Source organism: Lynx canadensis, chromosome E1 (assembly GCF_007474595.2).
Source record: "Lynx canadensis isolate LIC74 chromosome E1, mLynCan4.pri.v2, whole genome shotgun sequence".
Lineage (NCBI taxonomy): Eukaryota > Metazoa > Chordata > Mammalia > Carnivora > Felidae > Lynx > Lynx canadensis.
The window spans coordinates 24,455,514-24,480,408 of record NC_044316.2 but is presented as its reverse complement, the minus strand read 5'-3'; the positions used below and the strand labels follow the sequence as shown (position 1 = coordinate 24,480,408).

At 40.7% G+C, this 24,895-nt stretch overlaps 3 long non-coding RNA genes across 4 annotated transcripts; 1 reads left to right on the top strand and 2 right to left on the bottom strand.

Annotated features, from left to right (window-relative positions):
* Nucleotides 1–37: 37 nt before the first annotated feature.
* Nucleotides 38–19,785, bottom strand: LOC115500732. Of its 2 annotated transcripts, XR_003964635.1 has the most exons (3): nt 19,756–19,785; nt 18,773–18,774; nt 38–178 (listed from the first exon to the last, which is right to left on the bottom strand). It is a non-coding gene; the product is annotated as an uncharacterized LOC115500732 (long non-coding RNA). The 2 variants fall into 2 exon arrangements; XR_003964634.1 differs by lacking the exons at nt 38–178; nt 18,773–18,774 and adding an exon at nt 1,764–1,840.
* On the top strand, nt 1,760–21,096 carry LOC115500731. The gene is made up of 3 exons (XR_003964633.1): nt 1,760–1,847; nt 10,536–10,540; nt 21,085–21,096. It is a non-coding gene; the product is annotated as an uncharacterized LOC115500731 (long non-coding RNA).
* LOC115500734 lies at nt 4,319–16,821 on the bottom strand. The gene is made up of 4 exons (XR_003964636.1): nt 16,812–16,821; nt 8,289–8,293; nt 5,387–5,396; nt 4,319–4,446 (listed from the first exon to the last, which is right to left on the bottom strand). It is a non-coding gene; the product is annotated as an uncharacterized LOC115500734 (long non-coding RNA).
* Nucleotides 21,097–24,895: the final 3,799 nt, after the last annotated feature.

Genomic DNA, 24,895 nt, shown 5'->3' with positions numbered 1-24,895 from the left:
AAACCCAAACTCTCCGGAGATGTAAATAAACTTTGGAGATTAAGATTATATCATCTATTGGGTTGAAGGTGCTTTGGTAAAGTAGGCCTCATTTCTCTTGTCCTTTTGTACTGGGAGAAATTGTTTAATAGATAGAAACCACCTGGATTGCTCCAGTCTGAACTCAGATCACATTGGACTTTAATCATTGAACCAACGAATCTTTGATAGCTGCTGCACCATCGGGATGTCCTGATCCAACATTGAGGTCATAAACCCTGTTGTCAATATAGACTCTAAAATAGGATTGCGCTGTTATCCTTAGGGTAACTTGTTCCATTTATCAAAAGTTTGGATCAATAAGTGATGTTATACTTTTGACTGGTTAGTCTAGATCTGAATCACTTGGAGGTTGTTTTATTCTACGAGGTCACCCCAACCTAAATTGTTGGCTTATGTGGAGGTTTGTTGTTCCTGTCAGCTGTGTTGGTGTAGTCTCCTTGAGCCAATTAATTAAAGCTCCATAGGGTCTTCTCATCTTATTGTTGTATTTCCGCCTCTTCACAGGAAGTCAATTTCACGGATTGGAAGTGAGAGAGTAAAACCCTCGTGTGGCTGTTCATACAAGTCCCTATTTAGGGCACAAGTGATTATGATACCTTTGTACAGTCAGGATACTGCAGCCATTTAATGAATGTCACTAGGCAGGCAGTGCCTCTAATACTAGAAGTGCTAGAGGTGATGTTTTTAGTAAACAGGCAGGGTTTATGTTTGCCAGGTTCCTTTTACTTCTTTTAATCTTTCCTTGGTTGCATGCCTGTGTTGGATCAACAATTGGTTTGATATTTAGTTTATAGGCTAGATTATTTTTATCTTGTTTTTAGCTACCAGTGGTTATCTGCTCTGGCATAAGGATCAGGGGAAATATTTCTTGTTACTCATATTAGCATTATTGCTTCTATTGCTCGATAGATTAACCCAGTATTGAGTTAGGAGTTGATTGCATATTTTTGATATTAAGATGTTTTAATTATTGAGCTTGAATGTTTTCTTAATTGATGGCTGCTTTTAAGCCAACTATGGTTATGTTTATGCTTACTCTCTAAAAATGGTTTTATCCTAGTTCTAAAAAGCTGTACCTTTTAAGATTATATTTTAAACTTACATTAGAATTTTCGGGGTTTTGGGGAACCTGGGTGGCTCAGCCGGTTAGGTGTCTGACTTCAGCTCGGGTCATGATCTCATGGTCTGTGAGTTCAAGCCCCACATCGGGCTCTGTGCTGACAGTTTAGAGCCTGAAGCCTGCTTCAGAGTGTCTCCCTCTCTCTCTCTGCCCCTCCCCCACTCACACTCTGTCTCTCTCTGTCTCTAAGATTGAATAAATGTTAAAAAATTTAAGAAAAAAAGAATTTTTGGTGTTTTTAGGTAAGTTTAAAGTTGAACCAGGGGCGCCTGGGTGGCTCAGTCGGTTAAGTGTCCGACTTCGGCCCAGGTCATGATCTCACAGTTTTTGGGTTCAAGCCCCGCATCGGACTCTGTGCTGATGGCTCAGAGCCTGCAGCCTGTTTCGGATTCTGTGTCTCCCTCTCTCTCTGCCCCTCCCCCACTCTCTCCCCTTCAAAAATAAACGTTAAAAAAAATTAAAGTTGAACTGAAATTCTGTTCTGGGTAACCAGCTATCACCAGGCCTATTAGGCTTTTCACTTCTACCTACAAATCTTCTCACTATTTTGCAACATAGCTGAGTTCATCTTGTAAGGATTGTTCATAGGCAGCTCATCTGGTTTTGGGGAGCCTAGCTTAAGTTCTCTTTGTTAGGTTATTCTAGATAATTCATTATGCAAAAGGTACAAGGGGTAATCTTTGCTGTATAGTGCTTTCAATTTTTCTTTCATCTTTCCCTTATGGTGTTTTCTATTTAGCTTCAACTTAACTTTCTATCTCCTATACTTTTAAGAATTAACTAAATGTTTTGATTTAGTGTTTTATGTTAGTTGAATTTATGGTTGTTTGGGCCAGTTTTGGCTCAAGATGGTCAGTTTGATATGAAATATTCTGGGTGTAAACCAGATGCTTTATTTAAGCTACATCTTGTTTATCCAAGCACACTTTCCAGTATGCTTGTCCTGTTATGACTTGTCTCCTCTTGTGTTTTTTATAATTTGAATAGATTGCCTTTGAGTTTTTTCACTTGAGGAGGGTGATGGGAGGGGTGTGCGTGCTTCATGACCCAGTTCAATTGAGCTCTCAACGTTTTTATTTATTTTTGGGACAGAGAGAGACAGAGCATGAACGGGGGAGGGGCAGAGAGAGAGGGAGACACAGAATCGGAAACAGGCTCCAGGCTCCGAGCCATCAGCCCAGAGCCTGACGCGGGGCTCGAACTCACGGACCGCGAGATCGTGACCTGGCTGAAGTCGGACGCTTAACCGACTGCGCCACCCAGGCGCCCCTCAATTGAGCTCTCTATTCTAAATTTACTACTGAATCCTCCCTTCGTTCTTAATTTCATAAGAACTTTCGCTGAAAAGTGTTCTAATATAGAAAATGTAGCCCATTACTTCCCACCTCATAAGTTATACCTTGACCTAACTTTTTTAGGTTAAGATACTTGTGCTTACTTTTCTTTCTTTTAAGGGTTTGCAGAAGATGGTGGTATATAGACTGGATTAGCAAGGGGTGATGAGGCGCATCAGGGTTTATCAATTATAGAACAGATTTCTGTAGAGGGATATAAAGTTCTTTGAGTTTTAAGCTGTTGCTAGTAGTTCTCTGGTGGATAGATTTATTTAGTTAGCTAAGTTTAGGGATAAGCATGGTGGGGTATCTAATCCCAGTTTGGGTCTTAGCTATCGTGTGGTCGAAGGTGTTACAGTTACTTTCGTGCTATATTTTTATGTTAACTGTAGCTTTTTACTGCCTAGTTAACATTTAACTTTAGCGTGGAATGCCTCTATAACACACTTTACACCGTAGGTCTGTTAGATCGGGTTAATCATATGACCTTGGAGGCTGGCACGAAATTTACCAACCCTTGTTTAATATGACTTAGTCGACCTTTCATTCATGGTTTAATTTTTATCACTGCTGTATCCTGTGGGAGGTGTGGCTAAGCAAGTATCATGAGCTACATTGTTGTGTACTTGATACCCGGTCTTTTAGATCATTAACGATTTAGAGGGCATTTCACCAGGGTGAGGAGGCTTGCATGTGTAATCCTATTAATACCTAATGGAAAGGCTAGGGCAAAACTTTTGTGTTTATGGAGTCTGACAACTCATCTAGGCATTTTCAGTGCTTTGCTTTGTGTGTTTAAGTTACATTAACAAGGGATATATTGGGTTAGTTAATTGGTTTAATGGAATTAGTTCTGAGATAATATTGCCCAGTAAGGACGAATTAGAGCTTAAGGTTTTGTATATAGAGATAGCTGTGAATCGATGTGTAACACTGGTATTTTTAGCTAATGCTTAGTTGGGATTTTTTTGGTGTATTTATAAAGACTTATACTTAGGCCTTATGTTTGGATGCGAATTTAGTCTTGTTTTTGGGGTTTGGCAGGACAATAATAAATATGTATTCTCACCATAGGGTTACTGGGCATAAGTGGGGTTGGTTAAACTAATTGCTTATCTGTTGGATAAATACGTGTATATGTGTGTATGTGTACATGTACAAATGTGTGTGTATGTGTACGTGTGTGTATGTGTATACATGTGTATGTGCATGTGTATGTTTACATCCATGTGTGTACATATGTGTGTGCGTGTGTGTGCATCCTGTTGAAGCGTTGAAGTTAAAGTGTATGTCCAGTAACCACTGACTGAATTGCACCTTATTTGTGTGAGCATGGAGACACAGCATAGTGAATAAACCCAGCTACAAGTTATTTGACTGCATCAAGACCTTTACGGTCATAGCTGAGTCATAGCAATATCTCCTCCTAAAAATTAAAAGATACCAAATGCATGACACCACAGTTGTGTGTGAAATTGGCTAATTAGTCATTAGTCAATTGAGATGTCCTATTTGAGATGGCTGTAGGATTAAAGAATTAGAATGGCCCTGAGGTAAGAACCAGATGCCAGTATAGGTCCAGAATGGAAACCCCCACGTTGAAATGGACCCTGACTGAGAAGAGGTACATGTTCAAGCAAGGATTGCTAGTTTCTCAAGGCTAGGTGATTAAGCTTTTTTGGACAGTTGAGATCCATAGAGAGACTGCTCATAAAGCTGGCTAATGCACGATTATACATAGTATGTCTTATGTAATATTAATAGATGCATTGTATATGCTTCGGTTTGCATCATAATGGGAAAATGACATACTGGACAAGCACAGTATGAAAGTATGCAATATATGAATTATGAAAGTTGTGGGGTCGATTTCTGGTATTGCAAGGAATAGTTTAAAAAGAATTTCAGCTTTGGGTGCTGATGGTGGGGCTGTTGCTTCTTCCTTGAAGTCTTAGGGAGGGCTTTCTCCTTTTTCGGTTTACAAGACCAAGGTATTTTATATACTACAAGGACTCTTCATTTTGAAAGACGATTTTTGATGATGCCAGAAACAGGTATGAAGATTATGAGGGTTGAGAAGTATAGGATAGAGGCTAATTGACCAATAGTAATGAAAGGGTATTCTACTAGTTGTCCTCCAATTCATGTTAGGGTTAGTAAGTCTGCTACTACAGAATAGGCATTGGCTATTAGTAAGTCTGCTACTACAGAATAGGCATTGGACTCAGAATAGGCATTGGCTTAGTGGTCAGAATATCATTCCTCCTTGTTTTGAAGTGTGGGATAGTGGAATGACTTACAGAATTAAAGTAGAGAGAATTAGGTCTAGGACTCCTCCTAGTTTATTAGGGATAGATTGAAGGATTGCATACGTGAATAGGAAGCATCATTCGGGCTTAATGTGTGGTGAAGTGTTTAGGGGGTTGGCAGGGGTGTAGTTGTCTGGATCTCCTAGAAGGTCTGGTGAAAATAGGACAAGTAATATTAGTGTTAGGATTAGGAATAGAAGACCTAGAATGTCTTTGATTTTATAGTATGGGTGAAATGGGATTTTATCTGAATCAGATACTATTCCTGAGGGGTTGTTAGATCCTGTTTCATGTAGGAATAGAAGGTGGACTGCTGCTAGATCTGAAATAATGAATGGGAGGATAAAGTGAAAGGCAAAAAATCGTGTTAGGGTTTATCTACTGAGAACCCTTATCAGATTCATTATACCAAGTTAGTTCCGATGTATGGGATTGCTGACAGGAGGTTGGTGATGACGGTAGCTCCTCAGAAGGTTATTCAGCCTCATGGTAGGATGTAGCCTATGAAGGCTATAGACATGAGTGTAAATAATATGATTCTGATGTTTCATGTTTCTGAGAAGGTGTAGGAGCCATAGTACATGCCTTGGCCTACATGTATGAATAGGCAGATGAAAAATATGGAAGCTCCGTTGGCATGTATGTATCGAATGATTCAGCCAAAGTTGATGTTTTGACAGATACGAGTTACTGATGAAAAGGCGGTTGCTGTATCTGACATATAGTGTATGGCTAGGAATAGACCTGTCAGAATCTATAGAATGAGGCAAACTCCTAGTAAGGAGCCGAAATTTCATCATGTTGAAATGTTGGATGGAGCAGGGAGGTTAATGAATGACTCATTGATGATTTTGATGAGTGGGAGGGATTTTCGGATGTTGGTCATTAAATTCTTATAGTTGAAATGCAACAATGGCTTTTCATATCGTTGGTCATGGTTAGGTTCCATATGGAAATAATGATAACATACATTGTATTTATTTTAAGTACTACTTTTGTAATTAGCTTTGTTAGTTTTTCTTCAAAGCCTTCTCCAATTTATGGTGGGTTTGGTTTAATTGTGGCTGGTGGTATTGGTTGTGGAATTGTATTAAATTTGGGGGGATCCTTTTTAGGTTTAATAATCTTATTAATTTATTTAGGGGGGTTGCTTGTGGTGTTTGGTTATACTACAGCTATGGCTACTGAACTGTACCCTGAGGTTTGAGCATCTAATAAGACTGTGTTAGGAATGTTTATTACAGGGGTATTGGCAGAGTTGTTAATGGCTTGCTATATTTTTAAAAAGATGAGGTTGAGGTTGCGTTTAAGTTTAATGATGCAGGTGATTGAGTGATACAGGTGATTCAAGATTTCTTAGTAAAAAAGCTATGGGAATAGCAGCTTTATATAGCTACAGAACCTGATTAGTTATTGTCACTGGTTGATCCCTGCTTACTGGTGTATTGGTGATTATGGAGGTTACTATGGAAATTAAGTAGGAATAGGCCAAGAATTAAGGTGATCATAAAAGAAAGGCAATATAGTTTAATTAATCCTTTTTGGCTAGATACAGCAGTTGATATTTTTATCTGAAAATAGGAGATGGATTTTGGTAATAAATTTTCTAATCAGATTATGTCTAGTAACATTGATGCAAATTTTTGGCTTATAGTTGGGTTTGCTATTGGTGGGAGGCAGTGCATAATGATTGGGAAGTATCCCAAGAGATTAGAGAACTTGAAAAGGTTTGAAGGATATTTAAATTTTAGGTTCTTAGTTGCAAGGTTGTGTTCTAATGCCAGAATGAAATCTATAATAGTCATAGCAAGGGTAGTTAATTTCAGATAATGAGGCATAGTCATCTGTGGAATTCTTGTTGGGAGGATATTATAAGAAATTAGATACCCCGGAAAAATACTTTCAATTGAAAGACATTTGATGGAGTTGATTAGGAGGGGATTATTTTCATCGATTAAAATTAAGGAATTGAGGAATTAAGGAATTAAGGAATAGTGCATTAAGTATAGATTCTGCTTTTTTAAGTTTTAAAAAAGGAAATCATATACTAAGGTGTTAGGGCAGGGAGATCAATGGTATGTGATCTCTTATGGTAGACAATCCATAATCAGTTATAGACTAGCCACATCCAGTTTTATTTATATGAAAAAGAAACACCCCAGTATCCTGTTTGTGCCACTATTACTTTGACACCTACTACATGTGCCCAAATCTAACCCTAACCAAAGAAAGAACTTTACCATTGGAGCACTGTGTGACTTTGGAAAGGATATCTGTCTTTCTGAAGGACAAATCCCTCTATGGCTAGCAGCAGAGGCAGATGTGGAAGCAGATTGTGTAATTCTGAGATATAGTCCTTCTGTCTGAACAGTGGGTGGTATTGAGGTGGGGTGGTTGCTTCAGACCTACTTCTTGAGCAGAGTCTTTGCTGCATTACCATGCCTCATAAGGCAGGGAGCACACTCATGCACTGTTGGATTAGTGATGTCCTGCATATGTGGTGGTGGACACAGACTTGATTTTTCTTCATTGGCTCCAAAAATTTGCCTGTTTTATGCAGATTTTTATGCCTATCTAAAGTAAACGAATATACTCCATACCTGTATAAAGTATGCAAGTGTGGCTGAGCACTCCCCACCTGACACCCCATCCAGTATTAACGGAGCCTGACATCACATCCTCTTGAGAACTGGCTTTTGTAGTTATGTATGCAATCTCTCATTGTACTTTGGGGTGGTTGCTATGATCAAGAGAATAGAACCTCCCCAGATAACAGGAGGTGGAAGAGTCCAGAGGATAAGGCTGGCGTCTGTCATTTTAGGCCATGGCTCAAGCCCCTCCCATCATGTTTGCTTTAGAAATGAGAGACTCTAATATTCTGGGAGGAATCATGCCCACTTGCTCTCCATTTGGGGTCATTTTACTGTCCAAATCCCCACATGTGCTCTGGAACACACATTCTAAAGTTCTGTTTAAGAAAGAGCTGACACTGTGACAAGAGAGAAAGAAGAAAGAGGTTACAGAGAGCCCCACCATGGGGCAGCAGCATCCATTTTCATAGCTGCATGCTCAAAGGCCCAAAGATGGGCAAGGAATTCCTGAAGTTTGTAGGTTTCTGCTGGACCCAGGGCCATCACTGGCCCAGGCTCCAGAGGAAAGGACTATGGTACTGCAGTCCAACTCTGTGGCCTCCTGGATTTATGATTTAGTTTAGTCAATAGCTACAGAAGAAAAGACTTCAGTGTTCTCCTGTATAATATTGCATTCCCAGTGGATTTCTCCAGAGTTCCATATAATCATTAAGTGTCAATTGGCCTTGGCTCTCCATCAATGACTCACTGTGTTCTGAGATATTAGAGCAATGCTTTATACTGGCTGGAAGTCTTTTAGACTCTAGAGGGGCTTGGGGACTTGGATTGGTGAGGACTTGGAATAAGGAAGGGCATGTCAGAGCACTGTATGCTGAGTCTGGAGTCCAAGTACAATACCTGTCCTTGTTGGACCCCCAGGGTCTTCATTTGGAAATAGGGTGCCATTTTCCTGGCCTCCTGAGTAAAGAGTATACACTGGGTATGGAGAGAGAAAAGGGAATGGCAGAATCCTGAGATCTCTTGCACAGCCCTGGAGCCTGTAAGTCCTGAGATTTACCCTGGGACCTTAAAGGGCAACAGGGGCGCCTGGGTGGCGCAGTCGGTTAAGCGTCCGACTTCAGCCAGGTCACGATCTCGCGGTCCGGGAGTTCGAGCCCCGCGTCAGGCTCTGGGCTGATGGCTCAGAGCCTGGAGCCTGTTTCCGATTCTGTGTCTCCCTCTCTCTCTGCCCCTCCCCCGTTCATGCTCTGTCTCTCTCTGTCCCAAAAATAAATAAACGTTGAAAAAAAAATTGCTTTAAAGGGCAACTGCCTTCATGTCAGCCACATAAAGGTACTGATATCGTTTTGTCGTCTTCATGACTGTGGCTCCAGTGTGAGTGATGGATCCCAGAGAACAGGCAGCTTCCTGTGTCAGTGGTGCCCACTGAGTTTTGCTGGAGCAACTGAACAAGGGAAATGTCATGCAGAAGTCATTCTGGATTTCGCCTGCCTCAGATCCAACATATGTTTCCTATTACTAATAGTTATCTCAATTGAATAAACTGGTGAAAATCTAGATGGAGTGATACAAAGTACTTCTATTTATTCATTCAGTAACTTCTTCAAGCACTCACCTTGTGCTAGGGGATCTGGTGGGCCTAAGTGCAAGGATTACAATGACTAAGTGGTCCCTGCCTGCCAGGTCTTAACAGTCTGGAGGGGAGATGAACAAAAGTATGAAAGACAAGACATGTGAAAAAAAGGGCAAGAACTGTAATAGCAAAAATAATGAGTGTGCTGTGAGGATAGGCTGGGGAGTAACTGAAAGGTATGAGAGGCCTCACTGAGGTGGCATTTGTTGGGGCCAGAATGACAAGAGGCAAGAGGAAACCACCCTGCACATGTCTGCAGTGTGTCAGGGAGAAGATATTGCTGTTGCAGAGAATAGGTGATGGAACTTAGCTTGTCCAGAAACATTAGAAAGGTGAAAAATGTGGCTGTGGGATCGTGGGCGGGGAGAGGCAGGGAGGAGGCAAAGGATAGACCAGATGTTGTGACCTGGTAGACTGTTAGTTGTCCATTCCTCTATGACAACATTGTCTAAATGCCTTGAATCTTAAGACTACAAATATTTAAAAGCTCACAATTTTTGTGGGAGAGGAATCCAGGCACAGCATTGCTGCATGACACTGCCTCACAGTCTATATATCCAGGACTGTGGTCTTAACCACAGGGTGGTTAAGTAACAGGGTGATACTTTACTCCCAAGTTCACTCCCATGGCAATGTCAGAATTCAGTTTGAACTGAGAGCCTATTTCAATCTGTTGACCTGGGAGCTTGTTTGTGTCTCTCCTATATAGGAGACCTTGGTAGCCCCAAACTTAAGTGCTTGGTTCCACATTTCCAGGGGTAGAGGAGAAACAGAAGGAGGACATGAGGACGGAAAGTGGGGAGAGAGAGAGAGAGAGAGAGAGAGAGAGAGAGGAGGTAAGGAAATAGAGAGAGAGGGGAGGGAGGGAGAGGGGAGTAGAGAGACATAGAGATGGAACACAGGACAAAACAAGTAAGAAGAAAATGACAGAATTTGTGTCATGAAATCTTGAAAATGACCTCCCATCACTCCAGCTGAGTTCTGCTGGTTAGAAGCCAGTAACTAACAGCTTAGTGGTTTTACAAGGAGTGAAGTTTCCTGACTGGACATAGATCACAGTCTGCATCCCCTGGGATGTCCAGGAGACTGTGTGTCCAGCAGGCTCACCCCAGAACTGAGAGCAGTGGCTACATTTTGGAAATGGCTGTAAGTGACGAACATCCAGCCTCACGCATCATTAGAAAAGTGAAAATAGGACAATAGATTTTGTGTAGTTTCTCATCCATCAAACCAGAAAAAATATTTCACCAAACTCCTGAAACTAGAGCCCTTTAGAGATAAGGGCACTCATTTTTCAGTAGTGAGAGGGGCCTCAACTCTTTCATTGGAGGGCGATTGTTGCTGTGATTTCTGCTGCCATTACCTTTGGTTCTGGTAGGGAGGGGTCGGCTTCTAGAAACAAAAGACAGTGATTAGAGAATTGCACAAAGAATTCATGTAGGCATGTGTCATCTCTGCTTTGACACTAAGATCTCTGAATAGGATGCCTCTTTCTCAGATGGAGAGGATCTGTTTCCTCTGGTAACAGGACATGATACAGCCATTTAAAATGATGGTGTTAGACAGTATATCTCACACTGTTGTCAAAACCCTTTAATAGACCATGACCAAGTGAGTGGACTGTTAAGATTTTTTTTCTTTGTTTAATTTAAATTTTAGTTAATTAACATATTATTTCAGAAGCAGAATTCAGTGATTCATCACTTCCATACAACACCCAAGATTGTTTTCTTAATTTCTTAATTTCTCTTTCCATTAGTCTATATAAAGGCAAAAAATTTCTGTACATTGATTTTTGGATCCTGAGATTTTACTGAATTCATTGATCAATTCTAGTCATTTTTTATTGTGGAGTCTTTAGGGTTTTCTATAGGATACTATAGTCTCCTATAACCTGCAAAGAGTGAGAGATTTACTTCTTCCATATTGATTTGGATTTCCTTTTTTATTTTTGTTGTCTGATTGCTTTGGCTATGTCTTTCAGTGCTATGTTGAGTGAAAGTGGTGAGAGTGGACATCCTTGTGTTGTTCTTGCCTTAGGGGAAAAGGCCTTAGTATTTTCTTATTAAGGATGATGTTAGCTATATTTTTCATAGATGGCCTTTATTAGGTTGAGGTTTGTTCCCTCTAGACCTACTTTATTGAAAGGTTTTTTTTTTATTATCATGAATGGATATTGTATGTTGCCAGGTGCTTTTTCTGAATCTATTGAAATGATCTTATGGTTCTTAACCTTTCTCTTATTGATGCGATGTATTACAATGATTGACTTGTGAATATTGAACCGCACTGTGACACAGGAATAAATCCCAGTTGATCATGGTGAATGATTTTTGTAATGGGTTGTTGAATTATGTTTACTATTCTTGTAATGAGAATTTTGTATGTATGTTCATCAAGCATATTGGCCTGTACTTCTCTTTACCTGGTGTTGGTGTCAGGATAATGCTGGTCTCATAGAATGAATTCAGCGTTCCTTCCTTTTCTATTTTTGGGAATAGTTTAAGAAGAACAGGTATGAAATCTTTAATGGCTTGGTAGATTTTGCCTGTGAAGCCATCTGGTCCTGGATATTGTTTGTTGGAAGTTTTTAAAATACCGACTGATTTTTTTTTTTTTCTGCGTATCAGTCTGTTCCAATTTTCTGTTTCCTCCTGTGTCAGTTTTGGTCATTTATATGTTTCTAGGAATTTAATCATTTCTTCTAAGTTGGCAGTTTGCTGTTTTTTGGGTTTTTTTTCCAATATTCCCTTATAATTGTGTTTCTGTGGTGTTGGTTGTTTCTCCTTTCTCATTTTATTTCTCCTTTCTTATTTTATGTCTTTTTTTTTTCTGTAAATGCCCAGCTAGAGGTTTATCAATTTTATTGATTTTTTCAAAGAGCCAGCTTCTGGTTTCATTGATCTCTTCTATGGTTTTTGTTTTCTTCCTCCCTTTCTTTCTTTCTTTCTTTTCTTTAATTTCTATATCATTTATATCTGCTCCAGTCTTCATTATTTCCTTCCTTCTTTTGGTTCTAGGTTTTTTTGTTGTTCTTTTTCTAGTTTCTTTAGGTGCAAGATTAGGCTGTTTATTTGAGATTTCTCTTGAACCTTGAGGTAGGGCTGTATTGCTATAATTTCCCTCTTAAAATCGATTTTGCTGCATTCAGAAGTTTTGGATCATTATATTTTCATTCCCGTTGTTTTCCATGCACATTTTAAAAATTTAAATCCAAGTTAGTTAACATAATAGTATAATAATGATTTCAGGAATAGAATTTGGTGATTTATCACTTACATATAACACCTAGTGCTCAACCCCACAAGTGCTCTCCTTAGTGCCCATCACCCATTTAGCCCATCCCCCCAACCTGACACCCCACCAGCAACCCTCAGTTTATTCTCTGTATTTAAGAGTCTCTAACTGTCTCCCTCTCTGTTTTTATCTTATTTTTGCTTTTCTTCCCCTAGTTTCATCTGTTATGTTACTTAAATTCCACATATGATTTAAATCATATGATATTTGTCTTTCTCAGACTGATTTATTTCGCTTACCATAATACACTCTAGTTCCATCCACATTGTTGCAAATGGCAAGGTTTCGCTGAGTAATATTCCATTGTATATACACACCACATCTTCTTTATCCATTCATCAGTCGATGGACATTCAGGCTCTTTCCATACTTTGGCTATTGTTGATAGTGCTGCTATCAACATTGGGGTGCGTGTGCCCCTTCAAATCAGCACTTTCGTATCCTTTGGATAAATTCCTAGTAGTGCAATTTCTGGGTGGTAGTGTAGTTCTGTTTTTAATTTTTTTGAGAAGACTCCATACTGTTTTCCAGAGTGGCTGCAACAGATTGCATTCCCATCAGCAGTACAAAAGGGTTCCTCTGTCTCCACATCCACACCAACATCTGTTGTTTCCTGAGTTGTTAATTTTAGCCATTCTGACAGGTGTGATGTGGTATCTCATTGTGGTTTTGATTTGTATATCCCTGATGATGAGTGATGTGGAGCATCTTTTCATGTGTCTGTTAGCCATGTGGATGTCTTCTTCAGAAAAATTCATGTCTTTTGCTCATTTCTTTAATGGATTATTTGTTTTTGGTGTGTTGTTTGATAAGTTCTTTATAGATTTTGTATTTTTCAATGCACTTTTAAAATTTCTCCTCCTCCTCCTCTTCTTCCTCTTCCTCCTCCTCTCCCCTTCCTCCTCCTCTCCCCTTCCTCCTCCTCCTCTCCTCCTCCTACTCCTTCTTCTTTTCCCTCTCCTTCTCCTTTTTCTCCCTGATTGACACATTCATTGCTTAGTAGCATGTTATTTATTTAACCTCCATGTATTTTGTGTTTTTTCCAGATTTTTTCTTGTGTTTGACTTCTAGTTTCATAATGCTGTGGTCAAAAAAGGTGCATAGAATGACTTCAGCCTTTTTCTATGTGTTCAGATCTATTTTGTGACTTAACATGTGACATGTTCTGAGAATGTCCCATGTGCAGTTGTAAAGAATGTGTTTAGGATGGAATGATCTGAATATATCTGTTAAGTCCATCTGGGCCAGTGTGTCATTCAAAGTCATGTTTCCTTGTTTATATTTTGTTTAGATGATCTGTACATTGATGTAAGTGGGGTGTTAAAGTCCCCTATGGTTATTAACTGTTTAATGTATTTGGGTGCTTCTAAATTGGGTGCATAAATATTTACAATTATTATAAATTCTGGTTGGAATGTCCTTTTGATTATGATGCAGTATCCTTTTTGTCTCTTGATACAATCTTGGTTTTAAAGTCTATTTTGTCTAATATAAGAATTGCTACTCCAGCCTTCTATTGACAACCACTTGCATGACAAATGCTACTCCATCCTCTCACTTTTAATCTGCAGATGTTTTTAGGTCTGATTTTTTTAGTGATATACTTGGATTCCTTTATCTTAATTCTTTGCGTATTTATTAGTGGTTTTCAGATATGGTAACGTTTAGGTTTATATATAACCTCTACTATATATGATTATGATTATGTTGATCATCATTTAACTGAAACATTTCTTTTCTCCTTTCCTCCATACATTTGAGGTATATGTTGTTATGTTTTATATCCTTTTTTTTGTGACTTCTTTGGTTTATTTACAGAAAAATTCACTTAACTGCTTTGTGTTTCCTAACTCTATATTGATACTTTCATCTCTCCATTCCACTAAAAGAGTCCTTTTTAATATTTCTTGAGGATCTGGTTTAGTGATCATGAACTGTTTAGTTTTGGTCATCTGGGAAACTCTCCTCATACTCTGAATGATTCCCATGCTGGATAGAGTATTCTTGACTGCAGAACCTGACCCTAATGCTGACCTTCACCCTAACAACTTCTCTCAACTGAGCCTTCCAAGTCGGCCCTTACCATTTTCCATGAACTAACCATAACCCAAATCATGGCTCTGACCCTAATAGGACTTGAATGCTAGTTCTGAGGAAACAGTGGATTTGGGACACATGACTGATGCAACATGACTTGGCCAGAAACAAAAGAGGAAATGGTGCCATTTTCAATGACCAAGATGCAACCAAAGAGTAAGGTTCTGAGTGAAATCCTAACCCTAGACCATACAATCAGCCTAGCCCTTGCACCTGAAACCAAGACCTGTTGCAAATCCTGACTTTTGCCCTCAATTCAGTCCTCTGTGGGGGGTTCTGCACTGCAGGCATTTAGACAACTACCATCTGCTGGGCCCTAAGTGCAACCCTAATCATGACTCTGTTCCTACCCAGGTCTGACCAAACAAGGAATTTGGGAAACATGACTAATACAAGATTACTCTGCCAGGAATGGAAAAGGAAGTTCTGCTATTTGCAATGACAGGGATGGAGCTTGAGTGTAGGATTGTGGGCAAACACATAACACTAACCCCACCATCACCCTAGCACTGAACATGATCCATAAGCCTGACCCTCACCCTAACACTTGCCCTCAAGTCAGCCCTTTGGGGAGTGCTCCACACTACTGCCAACAGGCCACTACCATCTTTTGTACCCTAAAGCTAACTTGAGCCATGCCTCTGGCCCTACCCAGGCTCAGACCTCAGTTTGGAGGTAACAGTAGAAATGGGGCACATGACTGACTCAGAAAAAAATCGTGCCATTTGCAACAACCAGGATGGAGCCAGAGAGTTTGATTATGAGGGAGAATCTTACCCTAACCCCCACCATCAGCATAGCCCCTGAACCAAATCTTAAGCATTACCCTCCCCCCCAAAGCTCCCCCTCAACTGAGCCCTCCAGGGAAGGCTCTGCATTGTTGATGGATACTCCCCTATCATCTGATGGGCCCTAACCCTAACCCTAACCCTAACCCTAACCATGGCTTTGGCCCTACCAAATTGGTTCCAGATTCCAGATCTGAGGAAACAATGATTTGGGGACACAGAACTGATACAAGATTACTCGGCCAGTTATATAGTAGGAATTAATGCCACCTCCAATGACTGGATCAAGTGAGAGAGTAGGATTCAGAGCAAAACCTGAACCTTAATCCACACAAACAGCCTAGCTCCTAATGTAAACCTTAAGACTGACTTTCACCCTGACCATCGCCCTCAACTCAGTCCCCCATGTAGGGCTTCTCCCTGCCAGCAGATAGGCCCCTACAATTTCCTGGCCCCTAATCCTACTATCTAGCATTGGCACTGGTTCTAACCTGGCCCCAAACCTATGTCTGAGGAAAAAAATAACAATTTGGGATACACGACCATCGCAAGATTATTCAGCCAGGAACACAGCAGGATTCCGTGCCCTGGCCATCACTGGGATAGAGCAAAAGGGTATGATTCAGGCTGAAAATCTAACTGGACTGCATGCCATCAGTCTCTGCACCCCAACACTATGGCTGACCCTCACCCTCACGCTTGCCCTCAAATGACCTCTTCAGAAAGGGTATCATGCCTTGCTTGTGGATAGGGTCCTACTGTCTCCTGGGCCTCAACCTTGACCCTTACCATGGATGTGGTCCTCCCAGGCCCACATTTCAATCCTCAGGAGACAATGGATTTGGGACACAAGACTGATTGAAGTTGATGCAGCCAAGGACACAGTGGGAAACTGTGCCATTAGCTATGAGGATGGAGCTAGAACATACGATTTTGTGTGAAAACCTGACCTTAAGCCACACAATCCGCCTAGCTCCTAAGGCTGAAAACTAAGCCTCACCCTTACCTTTAGTGTTGTCCTCAACTGAGCTCTCTGGGGAGGGCTGGGCACTGCTGGCAGATAGACCCCTACTATTGTCTGGGCCTGAACCCTAAACCTAGGCATAGCTCTTTCCTTATCCAAGTCTGAATCACAGGATGAAGGAAGCAATGGATTTGGGACAAATTACTGACTCAAGATGGCTCAGCTAGACCCATAAGAAGAAATGGTGCTGGTTGCAAAGATCAGGATGGAACCAGAGAGTATGATACTGAGTAACCCACCCCATCAGACTACTCCCGAAGCAGACCCTAAGGTTGACCCTCATGCAGACACTCACCATCAACTGAGCCCTTGTGTACATCTTCACACCATCAGCAGATAAGCCTTTACCATTTTTATTCACCCTAACCATAACCTTAGGCACAGCCCTTGGCCCTACATAGACCTGAATGCTAAGTCTGAGGAAGCAATGGATGTAGGAGACATGACTGACCCAAGATTGCTCAGCCAGGCACATAAGAGGAAATGGTGCCATTGACAAAGACCACAATGGAGCCAGAGAGTATGATTCTGGGTGAAAACCTTAACCTAGACCATACAATCAACCTGGTTCTTTACCCAAAACCAAACCCTGATGGAGACCCTGACACTTGGCCTCAACTTAGCTCTCTGTGTGGAGTCTTTGCACTGCCAGAAGATGGGTCTTTACCATTTTCCATGCCCTAACCTAATCCTAGCCATTGCACTGGCCCTATTTGGGCCTGAGTTCTAGTTCTGAGAACACAACTGATTTGTGACACATGAGTGATGCAAGATGAGTCAACCAGGAACAAAGAAGGATACAGTGCAATTTTCAAGGACCAGGATACAAAGAATAGGATTATGAACAAAATCCTAACTCTAGAGCAAATAATCAGCCTAGCCCTTGAAACAAAACCAAAGCCTGTCACAAATCCTGACTTTTGCCCTCGACTCAGCCCTCCAGGGAGGGTTCTGCACTGCTGGCGAATTGACTCCTACAAACCTGTCAGGTCCTAATCCTAACCCTAGTCGTGACTCTGTCCCTACCTGGGCCCAAATCCCAGGTCTGACCAACCAAGAAATTTTGGACAAAAGACTGATGCAAGATTACTCAGCCAGAAATAGAAAAGGCAGTTGTACTGTTTGCAATGACTGGAATGGAGCTCAAGTGTAGGATTGTGAGAAACACCCAAACCTAACCCTCACCATCACCCAAGAGGCTTAGAAAACACAATCTGTAAACCTCACACTCACCTAAAACTCTCTCTCAACTCAGCCCTTTGGGGAGTGTTCAGCACTACTGGCAAAGTGGTCACTACCATCTCCTATTCCCTAATGTTAACCTTGGCCATGGCTCTGTCCCTACCCAAGCCAGAATGCCAGGACTAAGGAAACAATAGATATGGGACACATGACTGATGCAGCACTGCTCAGCCAGGCTTATAAGACAAAATGGTGACATTCAAAAAGACCGGCATAGAACCAGAGAGTATGATTCTGAGTGAAAACCTAATGCTAAGCCACATCATCAGCCTACCTCTAAAGTCAACCCTAAGGTTGACCCTTACACTGACACTCACTTTAAATGAGCCCTTCCTGTAGATCTTTCAACTGCCATCAGATATGCCTTTAACATTTTCCTCACCCTAATTGTAACCCTAGCCATGGCTCTGACCCTACTTGTGCATGAATGCTAGTTCTGAGGACACAACGCATTTGGGACACATGACTAATGCAAGATTACTCAGCCAGGAACAGAAAAGGAAGGTGTGACATTTGCAATGACTGGGATGGAATTCAAGTGTAGGATTGTGGGCAAACACCTAATCATAACCGATACCATCAGCCTAGTCCTGAACATGATCCATATTCCTGACCCACATCCTAACACTTGCCCTCAACTCAACCCTTTGGGTAGTACTTCCAGGTACTGGTGGACAGGCAACTACCATCCCCCAGTCCCATTGCAAATGGCACAATTTCCAGGGATATGGGCCCAGGAAGGGACAGAGTCATGACTAGAATTAGGGTTAGTGCCTGGCAGATAGTAGTGGTTGATCCGCCAGCATGCAGAACCCTCCATAGAGGGCTGAATTGAGGGCAATGGTCAGTGTGAAGGTCAGGCTTAAGGTTCACATTCAGTGTTTGCCTGTTGCTGTGTGTTAAAGTTAGGGTTGCCCTCTGAATCCTACTCTCTTGCTCTATCATGATCATTGCAAATGGCATCTATTCCTCCCATGTTCCTGGCGAGTAATCTTGCATTGGTTCTGTGTCCCAAATTCCAATGTTTACAAAGCATCTAGTTACTTTAGACATAATTGAGTCCAAAATAAAAGCAGTGTGCTTCAAAAAGCAAAGATGTTGGGTGTTGGCAGAGTTGCTTGTGTAGGCTTTCAAGTTCATGAGTCTATAAAGTTGCACTGAGACTTCTGGTTTTCAATTCCATATGTAAGGGACGTGGAAGTCACCACTCTATGTTAACAATCAGTACAAGGCTGGACAAACTGAAATCAACAAGTCTTCTAAATTCATCATAGAATTGAGGTCACAGGGCAAACGACTCCCAAAACTGCAGAGACAGACAGGCAGATACATAGACTCATGACTTACAAGAGCAGAAACTGTTGGAATTAGATAATTGATAAATTGTTAGAGGTTCCATGAGGACAAGTCTGAGACTTAATAACTTGAGGCGGGGGGGGGCAGTCTTAGGGAAGTGTGTTCACACTTTTGTGAGTTTTACCTTCAAGAGATCCACCAAATTCTCTTAGAGAGGCCGAGAGAAAAATCCCCTAATGCTGCCAGCACAGGGAGGAAAAATGGAACCATTCTGAAATATGTCAGTGTGCTCTGTTCTTTTATTTAAATGTTTTATATTATTTATTTATTTATTTTTAAAATGTTTATGTATTTTTGACAGAGAGAGAGACAGAACATGAGCAGGGGAGGGGCAGAGAGAGAGGGAGACACAGAATCTGAAGCAGGCTCCAGGCTCTGAACTGACAGCACAGAGCCTGATGCGGGGCTCGAACTCACATCGTGAGATCGTGACCTGAGCTGAAGTTGGACACTCAACCGACTGAGCCACCCAGGTGCCCCTGTTTTATATTATTTACATTTATTTAGGACTCAAGGGAAGATGGTGGCGTAGGAGAACACTGGGCTCACCTCATCCTGCTGATCATTTACATTCCACTCACATTGGCCTAAAAACCAAGAAAACCACCAGAAGACTAGCAGAACAGAGTCTCTGGAGCCCAGCATATTCCTCCCTCCCGGTGCTGCAGGGCCCCTCCCACAAGGGACCACTGACGGCAAAGTGAGCTAAGTCTGCCCCTCCCGCCCCTGTGCCCCTTGCGGATCCACCCTGGCTAATATTCCAGATCCCATCGAAGAAGCACCACAAGCCTGGCAGTGAGCAAGTAGCCCAGACAGGGGCCACACCACTCCAGAGTGAGTCCTGCCTCTGGGATAGGGGAAGATATGGTACACAATGCAGACATTGGGTCTGACTGCAGCCCCGCCCACCAACACAAGTTACTCTGGAGAGCACAGGGAAGTGCTCTGCAGTTGGAAGCCACCCCAGGGACTACCCAAAATGATGAAACAGAAGAACTCTCCTCAAAAGAAACTCCAGGAAGTGGCAACAGCTAACAAATAGATCAAAAAAGATTTAAGCAATATAACGGAACAAGAATTTAGAATAATAGTCATAAAATTAATCACTGGGCTTGAAAAAAGCATAGATGACAGCAGAGAATCTATTGCTACAGAGATCAAGGGACTAAAAAACAGTCATGAGGAGCTAAAAAATGCTATAAATGAAGTCCAAAATAAAATGGAGGTGGCCATAGCACGGATTGAAGGGGCAGAGGAGACAATAAGTGAATTAGAAGATAAAATTATGGAAAAAGAGGAGCTGAGAAAAAGAGATTAAAAAAAATTCCAGGAGTATGAGGGGAGAATTAGAGAACTAAGTGGTGCAATGAAACGGAAAAATATACGTATAATAGGAATTCCAGAAGAGGAAGAGAGAGAGAAAGGGGCTGAAAGTGTACTTGAACAAATCATAGCTGAGAATTCCCTGACCTGGGGAAAGAAAAAGGCATTGAAATCCAAGAGGCACAGAGAACTCCCTTCAGACATAACTTGAATCGATCTGCATGACATATCATAGTGAAACTGGTAAAATACAAGGATAAAGAGAAAATTATAAAAGCAGCTAGGGATAAACAGGCTCTAACTTACAGAGGGAGGCCCATATAAGTAGTGGCAGACCTATCCACTAAAACTTGGCAGGCCAGAAAGGAATGGCAAGAAATCTTCAATGTGATGAACAGAAAAAATATGCAGCTGAGAATCCTTTATCCAGCAAGACTGTCATTCAGAATAGAAGGAGAGATAAAGGTCTTCCAAAACAAACAAAAACTGAAGGAATTCATCACCACTAAACCAGCTCTACAAGAGATCCTAAGGGGATTCTGTGAGTGAAATGTTGCAAGGATCACAAAGTACCAGAGACATCACTACAAGCATGAAATCTACAGACATCACAATGACTCTAAACCCATATCTTCCAATAATAACAGTGAATGTAAATGGACTAAATGCTCCAACCAAAAGACATAGGGTATCAGAATGGATAAAAAAACATTACCCATCTATTTGCTGTCTATAAGAGACTCATTTTAGACATGAGGACACCTTCAGATTGAAAGTGAGGGGATGGAGAACTATCTATCATGCTACTGGAAGTCAAAAGAAAGCTGGAGTAGCCATACTTATATCAGACAAACTAGACTTTAAATTAAAGGCTGTAACAAGAGATGAAGAAGGGCATTATATAATAATTACAGGGCCTATCCATCAGGAAGAGCAAACAATTATAAATATCTATGCACCAAATATGGAAGCCCCCAAATATATAAAACAATTAATCACAAACAGAAGCACCCTTATGATGAGAATGTGGTAATTGCGGGGGAACTTAATACTCTACTTACAACAATAGATAGATCATCTAGATACAGGATAAAAAAAGAAAACAAGGGCCCTGAATGATACATTGGATCAGATGGACTTGACAGATATATTCAGAACTCTGCATCCCAAAGCAACAGAATATACTTTCTTCTGTGCACATGGAACATTCTCCAAGATACATCACATACTGGGTCATAAAGCAGCCATTCATAAGTATAAAAGAATTGAGATCATACCATGCACATTTTCAGACCACAATACTATGAAACTTGAAATCAACCACAGGAAAAAGTCTGGAAAACCTCCAAAAGCATGGAGGTTAAAGAACACCCTACTAAAGAATGAATGAGTCAACCAGGCAACTAGAAAAGAAATTAAAAAATATATGGAAACAAATGAAAATGAAAATACAACAATCCAAATGCCTTGGGATGCAGCAATAGCAATCCTGAGAGGAAAATGCATTGCAATCCAGGCCTATCTCAAGAAACAAGAAAAATCCCAAATACAAAATCTAACAGCACACTTAAAGGAAACAGAAGCAGAGCAGCAAAGACACCCCAAACCCAGCAGAAGAGAAATAATAAAGATCAGAGCAGAAATAAACAATATAGAATCTAAAAAAAAACTGTAGAGCAGATCAATGAAACCAAGAGTTGGTTTTTGAAAAATAAACAAAATTGATAAACCTCTAACCAGGCTTCTCAAAAAGAAAGGGGAGATGACCCAAATAGATAAAATCATGAATGAGCATGGAATTATTACAACCAATCCCTCAGAAATACAAGCAATTATCAGGGAATACTATGAAAAATTATATGACAGAAACTGGACAACCTGGAAGAAATGGACAAATTCCTAAGCAGCCACACACTTCCAAAACTCAAACAGGAAGAAATAGAAAACTTGAACAGACCCATATCCACCAAAGAAATTGAATCAGTTATCAAAAATGTCCCAACAAATAAGAGTCCAGGACCAGATGGCTTCCGAGGGGAATTCTACCAGACATTTAAAGCAGGGGTAACACCTATTCTTCTCAAGCTGTTCCAAAAAGTAGAAAGGAAAACTTCCAGACTCATTCTATGAATCCAGAATTACTTTGATTCCTAAACCAGACAGAGAACCAGCAAAAAAAAAAAAAAAAAAAAAAAAAAAAGAGAGAGAGAGAGAGAGAGAGAGAGAGAACTACAGGCCAATATCCTGATGAATATGGATTCAAGAATTCTCAATAAGATACTAGCAAATTGAATTCAAGAGCATATAAAAAGAATTATTCCCATGATCAAGTGGGATTCATTCCTGGGCTGCAGGCCTGGTTCAACATTCACAAATCAATCAATGTGATACATCACATTAATAAAGAAAAGAAAAGAACTATATGATCCTGTCAATCAATGCAGAAAAAGCATTTGACAAAATTCAGCATCATTTCTTACTAAAAACCCTCAAGAAAGTCGGGATAGAAGGAACATACTTAAACATCATAAAAGCCATTTATGGAAAGCTCACAGCTAATATCATCCTCAATAGGGAAAAACTGAGAGCTTTCCCCCTGAGATCAGGAACAAAACAGGGATGTCCACTCTCACCGCTGTTGTTTTACATAGTGTTGGAAGTGCTAGCATCGGCAATCAGACAACAAAAGGAAATCAAAGGCATCCAAATTGGCAAAGATGAAGTTAAGCTTTCACGTTTTGCAGATGACATGATATTATACATGGAAACCTGATGGACTCCACCAAAAGTCTTCTAGAACTGATACATGAATTAAGCAAAGTCGCAGGATACAAAATCAATGTACAGAAATCAGTTGCATTCTTATACACTAACAATGAAGCAACAGAAAGACAAATAAAGAAACTGATCCCATTCACAATTGCACCAAGAAGCATAAAATACCTAGGAATAAACCTAACCAAAGATGTAAATGATCTGTATTCTGAAAACTGTAGAAAGCTTATGAAGGAAATTGAAGAAGATATAAAGAAATGGAAAAACATGCCGTGCTCATGGATTGGAAGAATAAGTATTGTTAAAATAATACTACCCAAAGCTATCTACACATTCAATGCAATCCCAATCAAAATTGCACTAGAATTCTTCTCGAAGCTAGAACAAGCAATCCTAAAATTTGTATGGAACCACAAAAGACCCCAAATAGCCAAAGTAATTTTGAAGAAGAATACCAAAGTGGGAGGCATCACAATCCCAGACTTTAGCCTCTACTACAAAGCTATAATCAAGACGGCATGGTATTGGCACAAAAGCAGACACATAGATCAATGGAATAGAATAGAGTCTCCAGAATTGGACCCACAAAGTATGGCCAACTAATCTTTGACAGAACAGGAAAGAATATCCAATGGGAAAAAAGACAGTCTTTTTAACAAATAGTGCTGGGAGAACTGGACAGCAACATGCAGAAGGATGAAGCTACACCACTTTCTTATACCGTTCACAAAAGTAAACTCGAAATAGATAAAGGACCTGAATGTGAGACAGGAAACCATCAAAACCCTAGAGGAGAAAGCAGGAAAAAACCTCTCTGACCTCAGCCACATGTGTCTTACTTGACACATCCCTAAAGGCAAGGGAATTAAATGCAAAAATGAACTATTGTGACCTCATGAAGATAAAAAGCTTCTGCACTGCCAAGGAAACAATCAACAAAACTAAAAGGCAACCGACAGAATGGGAAAAGATATTTGCAAATGACACATCGGACAAAGGGCTAGTATCCAAAATCTATAAAGAGCTCACCAAACTCCACACCTGAAAAACAAATAACCCAGTGAAGAAATGGGCAGAAAACATGAATAGACACTTCTCTAAAGAAGACATCCAGATGGCCAACAGGCACATGAAAAGATGCTCAGCGTCGCTCCTCATGAGGGAAATACAAATCAAAACCACACTCAGATACCACCTCACGCCAGTTAGAGTTGCTAAAATGAACAAATCAGGAGACCATAGATGCTCGCGAGGATGTGGAGAAACGGGAACACTCTTGCACTGTTGGTGGGAATGCAGACTGGTGCACCTGCTCTGGAAAACAGTGTGGAGGTTCCTCAAAAAATTAAAAATAGATCTACCCTATGACCCAGCAATAGCACTGCTAGGAATTTACCCAAGGGATACAGGAGTGCTGATGCATAGGGACACTTGTACCCCAATGTTTATAGCAGCATTTTCAACAACAGCCAAGTTATGGAAAGAGCCTAAATGTCCATCAACTGCTGAATGGATAAAGATATTGTGGTTTAATATACACAATGGAATACTATGTGCCAATGAGAAAGAATGAACTATGGCCTTTTGTAGCAACCTGGATGGAACTGGAAGGTATTATACTAAGTGAAATAAGTCAGGCAGAGAAAGACAGATACCATATGTTTTGACTCATATGTGGATCTTGAGAAACTTAACAGAAGACCATGGAGGAGGGGAAGGGGGGAAAAGTTACAGAGAGAGAGGGAGGCAAACCATAAGATACTCTTAAAAACTGAGAACAAACTGAGGGTTGATGGGGGTGGGAGGGACGAGAGGGTGGGTGATTAGTATTGAGGAGGGCACCTGTTGGGATGAGCACTGGGTGTTGTATGAAACCAATTGGACAATAAATTTCATATTAAAAAAATTTTTCTCAAGATCCACATATGAGTGAAAACATGGTATACATCTTTCTCTGACTTATT